Raw genomic sequence first — 11,240 nt, 5'->3', positions numbered from 1 at the left:
CAACACACCATGGAGTTATCTGGGTTTAGAGAATGGCAAATTGTGCCTGCCCACTTTGTTTCACCCTGACAGGACAGGTGATCCTGGGCAAGTCCCTTCTCCCTATAAAGTGGAGGAAGGCCATCATTGGGGAGTGAAGAGGTCAGTCCTCTGGGGATACAGAAGAGACTACTCTGCATCTTTCCTGTCCACTTTTGGGGTCCTTGTGAGTATACTGAATCACTTGTTCTCCAGAGGAACTGAAAATGTTCAGGTAATGATGCCTGGGATGGAGAAGACATGAGCACCAACTACTATGACTCCAGCTTGACCAATCTCTTTGATGGAAGCAAGAAGAGGTAGAGGCAGAGCAAACTGGGTGGCAGGAACAAGCCTTGACAATCTGGGAAGGGCTGAGCATGGTGCTGGACATCTGTAGCCATAGCTGCATGGAGGACTAAACCAAAGGATAATCTGAACATAAGAATTTACAAACAGCCTGGAAAACATGTTGGAACCCTTTATGTTACAAAATCAAGCCAAATATCCTCAGTGGAGAGGAATATGTTGTAGAGGAGCTGGACTGAACATCATTGTTCACATTAGTATGCACTCTGCCCATGCTCCCTCTTCAGTGCACGCCTGTGAAGAGACTGACAACCTGAAAGAAATTCTGTATCTTGTCTCTGCTACCTCCAGGGACCTGGACAGAGGGAACGTGGGAGAATGCTCAAGGTTTCTGGACCTGAGGGCTGGCAGAGCAGGATCACCCTTTTTGAGGGCTGATCTTGGTGTCAGTAGAAACCACAGGGATAGACAGTGAAGCCTTACAAGGCAGCTTTGGCAGAGACTTTAAGAACAAAACTTTCATCTGTTTATGTTGGGACCTAGAAGGTTCAGGAAAGAAATCCATCAAATTCGCCAAAACAATGGCTGTAGGAGAGTCAGGGAAAAGCCACATCATTGACTCAGCTTCAGAATGTTCAAGCAGCACACTGAAACCGGCTGGGTCAGGTTTAAAGTTTAATGGCTGCTGACTCCTGGGCCCCTCATTCTCCCAGATGTCAGGTTCATTGCTCTGGGGACAGAGTTTTCTGCTTAAAGGTGTGGATGTGCAGGAGCTCTTCCTCTAAGCACCCGTTCCCCAGCCCGTATCTCTGGAGCAGTGTCTTTCCCTTGAACTTAGCAGACACAGCCAGGACTCAGAAGCTGGTCTTGCAACTGTTCAGAGTCCTGTCCTCCACTTCCTCCACTTCCACATGCCCTGTCTCCAGGTCCTGTCGCAGCTCTTCGCTGAGGTATTGGGCGCCGAGCACCATGACCACAGCCTGGCAGGCCACAGTCAGGTGTGCACAGAACTAAACCTCTGGTAACCACCCTGTTTTCTGCCCTCATTGCAGCCACTTCCTCCACTCCCCTCACTTCTGCCCTTCCAAGGGCGGCCTCAAAGGCCTTAACTTATCTTTCAGATTAATATAATTAGTCCTAATATTTTGAATTCATTTTAAATGTTCTCAGTTAAAAATTTAAAACCAAACTAATAAGTACAGTATTTTAATTCAACAAGAAATGAATAAACATTTTAGAATGGTTGGCTAGAAGGATGAATAAGTAGGACTGAGGTCAGCATTTTGTCTTTGAGCATTTTCTTTTTCTAGCTATGCTCAGCTTCTGACATGGAGTTAATATTCTATAACCAAACTCTGTGTTTTCCATAGACTATTCTATGTTCTTAAACGTCAATATTTTTAGGTGGTTCTAGAATTATCTTCTGTCTACAAAATGTGTGTAGAGTGTATGCCCAGATAAGTAAAAGCTGATGCTGCTGCTTCTTTGACATTACTCTCTTCCCTACGAATCCAATCCTTGTACCTAGAGCTTCATTTTAATGTCCACTCTCTTAATTCTACTGGATGTACTAGACCCAGAGTACCTTACTTTGATCCTGTCATTATGAACTATACAGCAGTTGTAACCTGATTTTCAAGAAATTCATGTCTGACATCCAGCTCTAAATATCAGAGAGGACGAAATTATCCTTATTTGGGCCAATGGATCCTTGTTATTAATATACAAATAGAGTCACATGTTGAGTTGCACCTATGTTTCTTAAACCACACTGGCTATAGTTGGTGAAAATTCTCTTTTCCAACATCTATTTCTATAGACTAGCTTTTTTCTAAATCTTGCCATTTGATTTTTCCATGTTTCAGATGATTCAAGGAACATTTCTGTAGGTTATAGTTTCTTTTTTTTTAATTAGATATTTTCTTCATTTACATTTCCAATGCTATACCAAAAGTCCCTAATACCCTCCCACACACACACCCTCCCCTATCCACCCACTCCCACTTCTTGGCCCTGGAGTTCCCCTGTACTGAGGCATATAAAGTTTGTAAGACCAAGGGGCCTCTCTTCCCAATGATTGTCTACTAGGCCATCTTCTGATACATATGCAGCTAGAGACACTCCCGGGGTACTGGTTAGTTCATATTGTTGTTCCACCTATAGGGTTGCAGACCTCTTTAGCTCCTTGGGTACTTTCTCTAGCTCCTCCATTGGGGGCCCTGTGATCCATCCAATAGCTGACTGTGAGCATCCACTTCTGGGTTTGCTAAGCACTGGCATAGCCTCACAAGAGACAGTTATATCAGGATACTTTCAGCAAATCTTGCTAGTGTATGCAATGGTGTCAGCGTTTGGAGGCTGATTATAGGATGGATCCCCAGATACGGCAGTCTCTAGATGGTCCATCCTTTCGTCTCAGCTCCAAACTTTCTCTCTGTAACTCCTTCCATGGGTGTTTAGTTCCCAATTCTAAGAAAGGGCAAAGTGTCCACACTTTGGTCTTCGTTCTTCTTCAGTTTCATGTGTTTTGCAAATTGTATCTTGTATCTTGGGTATTCTAAGTTTCTGGGCTAATATCCACTTATCAGTGAGTACATATCATTTGAGTTCTTTTGTGATTGGGTTACCTTACTCAGGATGATGCTCTCCAGGTCAATCCATTTGCCTAGGAATTTCATAAATTCATTCTTTTTAATAGCTGAGTACTACTCTATTGTACAAATGTATCACATTTTCTGTATCCATTCCTCTGTTGAGGGGCATCTGGGTTCTTTCCAGATTCTGGCTATTATAAATAAGGCTGTTATGAAAATAGTAGAGCATGTGTCCTTCTTACCAGTTGGAACATCTACTGGATATATGCCCAGGAGAGGTATTGCGGGATCCTCCAGTAGTACTATGTCCAATTTTCTGAGGAACTGCCAGACTGATTTCCTTGTACAACTTGTGGTTGTACAAGCTTGCAATCCCACCAACAATGGAGGAGAGTTCCTCTTTCTCTACATCCTCGCCAGCATCTGCTGTCACCTGAATTTTTGATCTTAGCCATTCTGACTGGTGTGAGATGGAATCTCAGGGTTGTTTTGATTTGCATTTCCTTGATGATTAAGGATGCTGAACATTTTTTCAGGTGCTTCTCAGCCATTCGGTATTCCTCAGGTGAGAATTCTTTGTTTAGCTATGAGCCCCATTTTTAATGGGGTTATTTGATTTTCTGGAGTCCACCTTCTTGAGTTCTTTATATACGTTTTTGCGTTCATTTCTGAGTCTTCAATTCTATTTCACTGGTCACTGTCGCTATACCAGTACCATGCAGTTTTTTTATCACAATTGCTCTATAGTACAGCTTTAGATCAGGCATGGTGATTCCACCACAGGTTCATTTATAATTGAAAAGAGTTTTTGCTATCCTAGGTTTTTTGTTATTCCAGATGAATTTGTAAATTGCCCTATCTACTTCATTGAAGAATTGAGTTGGAATTTTGATGGGGATTGCATTGAATCTGTAGATTGCTTTTGGCAAGATAGCCATTTTTACTATATTGATCCTGCCAATCCATGAGCATGGTAGATCTTTCCATCTTCTGAGATCTTCTTTAATTTCTTTCTTCAGAGACTTGAAGTTCTTATCATACAGATCTTTCACTTCCTTAGTTAGAGTCACACCAAGGTATTTTATATTATTTGTAACTATTGAGAAGGTTGTTGTTTCCCTAATTTCTTCCTCAGCCTGTTTATTCTTTGTGTACAGAAAGGCCATTGACTGTTTGAGTTAATTTTATATCCAACTACTTCACTGAAGCTGTTTATCAGGTTTAGGAGTTCTCTGGTGGAATTTTTAAGGGTCACTTATATATACTATCATATCATCTGCAAAAAGTGATATTTTGACTTCTTCCTTTCCAATTTATATCCCCTTGATCTCATTTTGTTGTCTAATTGCTCTGGCTAGGACTTCAAATACAATGTTGAATAGGTAGGGAGAAAGTGGGCAGCCTTGTCTAGTCCCTGATTTTAGTGGGATTGCTTCCAGCTTCTCACCATTTACTTTGATGTTGGCTACTGCTTTGCTGTAGATTGCTTTTATCATGTTTTATCATTTTATCTCTTGGGCCTCAAATTCCTGATATTTCCAAGACTTTTATCATGAATGGTTGTTGGATTTTTTTCAAATGAAAAATTAATTCTATCCAGTGGAGTCTCACTGGGGACACAAACTATTCCTAAGTGCTGCAAATGGTACATGGAACTAGAATTCTAACCTTTTGGCTGGGCTAAATATTGACGAAGCTAATCTGGAAAGACATATGGTAGTTTCTTATAAATAAAGCATATATATAATAGGCTAATTTTACTCAGATTTATTTACTTGTACAAGTATTACTAAACACTAAATGCTCACAATAAGAACAACGCTCAGGGAATATTAATTTTGTTTTTTAATTGTTTTAATGTAGTATATTCTAATCATTCTTTTACCCTCTTCCCACTCCTCCCAGATTCTACAAATCTCCCTACCAGCCCAAGTCTATACTCTTCCTTTCTCTATATCTTTATAAAACAAATAGACAAACAAATAATAAATAAGCAAACGAAATTTAAAAAATATTTTACTTTTTCTCCCTATACACACAATCAAAAGAAAAATATATGCTTGAAAGACTAGTAAGATAAAAAAATGGCCAAATAAATATTTATAAGACAAAAACCTTCGAAAATATTGGGTTGATTTTATTTTCGCCATCTACAAATGGGCTTGAGCCCATCTAGTTAGATTCCATTGGAGAAGCCTAATTTTTCATTTGGTAAGAGTAGGGGCTCATGCTCACTTACTTTCTTCATGCTTAGATCACATCTGACTTGACATATGAAAGCCCTTTGCATGTTGCCATAGACTCTCAGTTTATACACTCCTGTTGTGTCTAGGGGACATTGCTTCTACTGGAATCACCCATTTCCTCTGGTTCTTAACAATTGTTTGGCCTCTTTTTCTGCATAGAACGTTTAGCCCTGAAGGGAGGGTTTCATAAAAACAACCCATTCAAGACTAAGTGTTCCAATATACCTCACTCAGAGATGTAAATAGATAATAAATGCATTACTAGCATAGATGTTTAATTGGGGACTTATTTGGTAACTAAATCTCATTGACTTTCACATATTTGAATATTTTTAAAGCTTCTTCAATATCAGGTTTCCATATAGCCCTTATTTTTCAGTGTTAGTTGACTTTCCTATATTTCATCCCTTACCCATTTCTTCCTGTCCCCACAATACAATATCTATGAATTTCATTTTTAGCTGCTGACTAATATTTCATTATATAAATACACCCTATTTTCATCATCCATTCACCAGTTGATGTACATCTAGGCTGTTTCCAATTCATGGGTATTATGAGTAAATCAGTAATACACATATATCTATAGGAGGATGAAGAGTCTTTTGGATATATGGCCAATAGTTGTATATCTGTATCTTAAAATAGCTCTCTTCCCAACTTCCTAATGAACTACTTCATTGATTTTTGTTGTAGCTCTACAAGTTTGTACTTCTACCAGCAATTAGTAACTCTTCCCATTTCCTTACATCCTCACCATCATGAGATATCATTTGTTTTATTAATCTTGACCATCCTGACTTGTATACTCTCCAATATTTTTGCTGTATGCACTTAGGGCTAGGAATTTGTCACTTAGAACTACAACCATTGTGTCCTATAGTTTTGGCTTTCTTCTGGTTTGTTTGTATTTATTAAAAATATAATGTTTTTAATTTCCACCATGATTTCTTTCTTGCTCAAGTTTTCACTTTGTAGTGAGTTGATTTCAATCACTTCATCTTTTGGAGACTATCCACGGTGAGGAATCTAGTAATTTGCATGTATTTAAGACACTGAGGTTGCATTTTTCCTGCCTAGTTAGTGAGGATGATCATTCTATCTAGTTTTATGAATACATAATGTAGCTTACTTTATAAAACTCATATCATTTTGTTGAAGATGTAATTGGTATTCCTGTTTATTATGGTTCTCACATTTAAAAATGATTTTAGGTTATCTAAAATGATATTTATGGTTCTTAAAATTATTAGAAAATTACCATTTTATGCCTAATTTATCACCTTTTTATGTCTTCAGGGTTTTTGTTTGTTTGTTTGTTTTTTAGAACTACTTGATGTTATTTAGACTTACAACTCTATACCTCTGTCATGTTCTTTCATAAAACAAGAAGCATGGCATCTGGTGATTGTTTAAATGCTTTTTAGGACACAATTGTGAGGATTTTATTAGAGCAAATCCACACCATGAATATATGTTAAAGGAGTTAATGGCTTTTGGTTTTTTTTTTTTTTGTTTCTTTTTTTTTTTTTTTTTGCCCTCCTTCATCTACATATGGACCAGAAGAAATAGAGAAGAGCAAAGTATGTAATTCTGGGCATGATTTATTTCATATTGTTGGTTAATAATTTAAAACAACACCATCAGAGTTGTTTGTTATATGATATCTACAATTGGCTGTCACCATGTTCTTAGTAGAAAGTCACCAAACTCAAACACCATATTTATTTTTAAATTATGGTACACTTTTTGCATCTGTTAAAGCTTGCAGATGTGTCTCTAGCTGCATATGTAGCAGAAGATGGCCTAGTCAGCCATCATTGGGAAGGGAGGCCCCTTGGTCTTCCAAACTTTACATGCCCCACTACAGGGAAACATCAGGGTCAAGAAGTGGAAGTGAGTGAGTAGAGGAGCAGGGCAGGGGGAGGGTATAGGGGACTTTTGGGATAGCATTTGAAATATAAATGAAGAAAATATCTAATAATTTTTTAAAAAGCTTGCAGATGTCATTATTATTATTCCATTGTTATTCTATAAAATATGCTAATTGGTTTTTCACTACCTATGCTCTGAAAATTTTCTCATTCCTATAATTTCTCTGTACTTTTGTCAAACTCTGTACTTCCCCCCCCCCCCAATTTGTTGAAATGAGGACTGCAGACTATGGAGAATATCACTGTCTAGTCAGTCACAAATCATAGTCTTAGCTCATTCTGAACCTATGAACAGCTGAAAACTTGTGTTGCTATTAACAACTCTGGATGTTGCTAAAAATATATAACCAAGTCAAAATAAAGTGTTCACCAACTGGGGCTGGAGAGATAGCTCAGTGTTTAAAAGCACTAGACAGTCTTCCAGAGATCTTAATTTCAATTTCCAACATCAGCATAGCAACAAAAAGCTGTCTATGACTATAGTCCCATAGGATTCAATTCCCTCCTCAATTGTGCATATAGACATACAGACAAAACATCTATATACATAGAATAAATCCATCCTTAATAGTATGTACCTGAAAAATACTACTGTTTTTAAGTATTTCTCAATTTTATAAAATGTTTTCTATTTCTGAGTTTTCTTAGAGTTTAATTTTTCAGAATAAGTACCAATGAATGGAATGCTAAGTTTATAAATTATAGGCCTTATATATAATGTAAGTGACCTATATTCAAAGAATTCATTTGCAGATTTATATCCTAAAAAATAGCATGAATTAGTAGAAGAGGCCTTCTATTTTATTGCAAGGATGATTTGAAGTAGCTATGACTTGAAAAGTTTAACAGTCACATGTGTTTTTCTCCATTTATTATTCTATTCTTTTTGTCTTTGCATATCAGTGAAGGAATTTAAACCCACACTCACAATATATAGCCAACCATTCTGTCATTAAGCTTTACATTTAGACCATATGTTCTTCATTAAATATGTTTTTTAACAGACATCTTACTGAAATAATTCTTTGGAAACCCTTGCCTATTTGGGGTTTAATAAGCAGTACCATGACTACATGATCAGCACCTTTTGTAAGACCCAGCCTTGAAAAGTTGATGGGAAAAGAAGTACAATGATCATAAAAGACTGAACTCAACCAAGTTTTAGGGCCAACATGGACAACAAGGAGCCCTCTCCTTTTGGGCAATCTTGAACTCAACCAAGTTTTAGGGCCAACATGGACAACAAGGAGCCCTCTCCTTTTGGGCAGTCTTCCCTGGATCACTGGAAAGGTACACAAATAGCTTCACAAATAAAAGATCTTTGATCTGTGAATTTAAGAGTGAAATGATCAAGAAATTGATATCATTTGTGAGTCATTCTTAACATTTAGAATTTAGTTCATTCTCATGCTATAAACATGTCTTTATTCATTAATTTGACAGCTGACTGCTGGCTGCCATGGTCACCTAGTGACAGTGGATCTTTATTCCAGTGTTCTTCGTGAGCAATGGCCATCGATTCTCAATTTGATTCAATACCACTTTTTCATGGAGCTATCTTTTCCAAGGGGATGTGTAGCTTTCATTAACATTTCTCTGCTGGCTGAGGATGACCCTATTTTTAAAAAAAGTATTAATTGAAAATTAGCATTTTCTTCTTTAGAGAAGTTTCTTCCAACCATTTACTCTTTCATGGGATGACTCTGTGTGTGTGCATCTCTCTCTCTCTCTCTCTCTCTCTCTCTCTCTCTCTCTCTCTCTCTCTCTCTCTCTCTCTCTCTCTCTCTCCCCCCTCTTTCTCTCTCTGTGTTGGATTAGGCTTATAAATGAAAGTGTTAGCAAATTTTAAAGACTAAACATGTGCCTCTCAGGAGAAATAAAAATACTATATATGCTATGAATTGCAGATAGTTGGGAAGTGTGTTTGACAAGTGATAATGGGAATGATCACATGTGTTGAGGAAAACTGAGCTTAATGAACAGAAGCTCCTAGCAGTTTCTAATGAACAGAGTATCATTGTCTGTGCCAGCAACAATACGCTGCCTGTGCATAGACATCATCTATGTGCATAGATATGTGAAAGTGGCATATCCTCCAAATGCGGATTTGCACAACAGGTAGTTCGATTATATCAACTCTTTCAGAGTCAGATCCATCAGAAAAATACAGGGTGGACCACTTTCTGATGAATAACTAATATCCCTGTTAGTGGATTTGGAAGTAACAACCATTCCAAGGAAAACCCTGACAAACTAACCATGCCATGAATTGTCCTTATCCTGAATTATCATATTTCCATATCATTCACAGGTTCATTCACAAGACATTAAATGAAAGCAGAGTTGGGGTCACTCAAGTGATGGGCAAACATGGTATGTGTGTTAAAGGAGCCGGTCACTCAGTGAGAGCATAGTTCACTGGAAACTTTCTAGAGTCACCTTATACCCTTTTGAGCCCACTAAATTTCTTTGTGTACATCATATATTTTTCCCCAAGGGAATGAGAAAAAAAACGATACTTAGAAGTAATTTTTAAGTTTATATTTGGTTTCCTTTAATTTAGCATCTAAGGTATATATGTAATGTAACCTTCTGCCACTGAAAATAAATATTCACAATAAAAATAGGACCATTTGAAGGAAAATACATTTTAGGCTAAATAAACATGCCTGATTCTCTTTTCTCAGTGTTAAGAATATCTCTAATCACTTTTACATTACCTCTGAGAAAATTCTATATAGTTTCAAAGTGAGTATTAGATGTATCAAAGGATACTATAAAATCTTTTATTCATGTAACTGTTGATTTAATAAAAATAACTATTTTAATTGAATGAAGCATCACTGTTATCTTCTTTGCTCTCCAAAGAACATTTTACACAGTGGGAAGTTGTGGCTGTTGATATTTATGAAAGTCACTATTGCAAACATTGGATAAGAAAGTAAATACTCACTTTAAATGAGGCAACTTAATGAGAAGTATGATTAATATGTACTGTAATAAAACTTACTTTTGGAAAATTTTACTAGAGCTAGAGTCTGTGGTTAGAGATTTGCCCATTTACTAAGCAATCAGGTGTACAGCTCAAAGAATAAAGTAATTTGTGTTCACATATTTCCTTGTACTTCCTTTGTCTTCTGAAGATAGGGATAACATTGCAGCACTTAAGACAATCTTTCACTATAACATGTGCAATATAAATCTCAGAGTTTAAATGCACTTATGTTTCACAAACAAACCACAGGGATTGGCTTTTTTTGGAACTGATTTAGAATCTGACTTTAAATAAACAGAGTCAGCCACAAGGCTCTGCATGCTTAAATTCTGTTGCTGTGACCTTGGGAAAATTGCTAATCTCAGGTAGCCTGATTTTCCTCAAATTAAAGTAAGTTTGTGCTTAATGATTTTATTATGATGCTTAATCCATTAAATATGAAGCAAAAGCTTAATAAAATGGGCTGCACATAAAACAATGTTACCTAAATGACAGTCATTAGTTCTTAGTTTTGTGAATGCATTTACTTAATTAGTTTACAAGTCTATTTAGCTAAAAATTATATGAATAAATAGAAAATAGAGAATGAATTACCTCTAACACTTCTGCTTCTGGTTTAATGTTGTAAACCAGGCTAAAGAACTCTGATTAAAAAGAAGTGGGAACATATAGATTGGTTTGTAGGGAGGAAACAGAAGCAAGAAGTGATGCAAATATAATCTCAAAAATAAAAGAATGATATAAAAACCACAAGTGCTGGAGAACTTTAAAATATCAACATCATAATCAGACAACTGTTATATGTAATAGATTATGATGAGGCAGCATTGTCTATAATCAGTTTCTACAATATGGACAGGTTCAAGATGACAAGCAAGATCCATTGTATTGGGAATATTTTCGTGGTTAACATGTATACAGCATATATAAAACTCTGGTTCTGATTTCTATAAAGCCAAGTGACTAAATAAAATATTTTTTTTCAATATTTGAAATTGTGGTGCATTAAATAAGCATGACCCTCAAAGACACACATATTTAAATCTTGTCTTCAGAGCAAAGTACTACTTGAAAAGGATTAGGAGATATGGCCTTGTTAGGAGAAGTATGTCAGTGGGGGTTGGCTTTGAGGTTTCAAAAGCCC

General features: G+C 36.7%; 1 pseudogene; it reads right to left on the bottom strand.

Annotated features, from left to right (window-relative positions):
- Window positions 1-1,049: 1,049 nt before the first annotated feature.
- On the bottom strand, window positions 1,050-1,298 carry LOC115032124 (bolA-like protein 2 pseudogene; annotated as a pseudogene).
- Between the last annotated feature and the right edge of the window lie 9,942 nt (window positions 1,299-11,240).

This window comes from Mus caroli, unplaced genomic scaffold (assembly GCF_978045245.1).
Source record: "Mus caroli unplaced genomic scaffold, Mus_caroli_1 scaffold_9, whole genome shotgun sequence".
NCBI lineage: Eukaryota > Metazoa > Chordata > Mammalia > Rodentia > Muridae > Mus > Mus caroli.
This window is presented reverse-complemented; position numbering and strand designations above follow the sequence as displayed.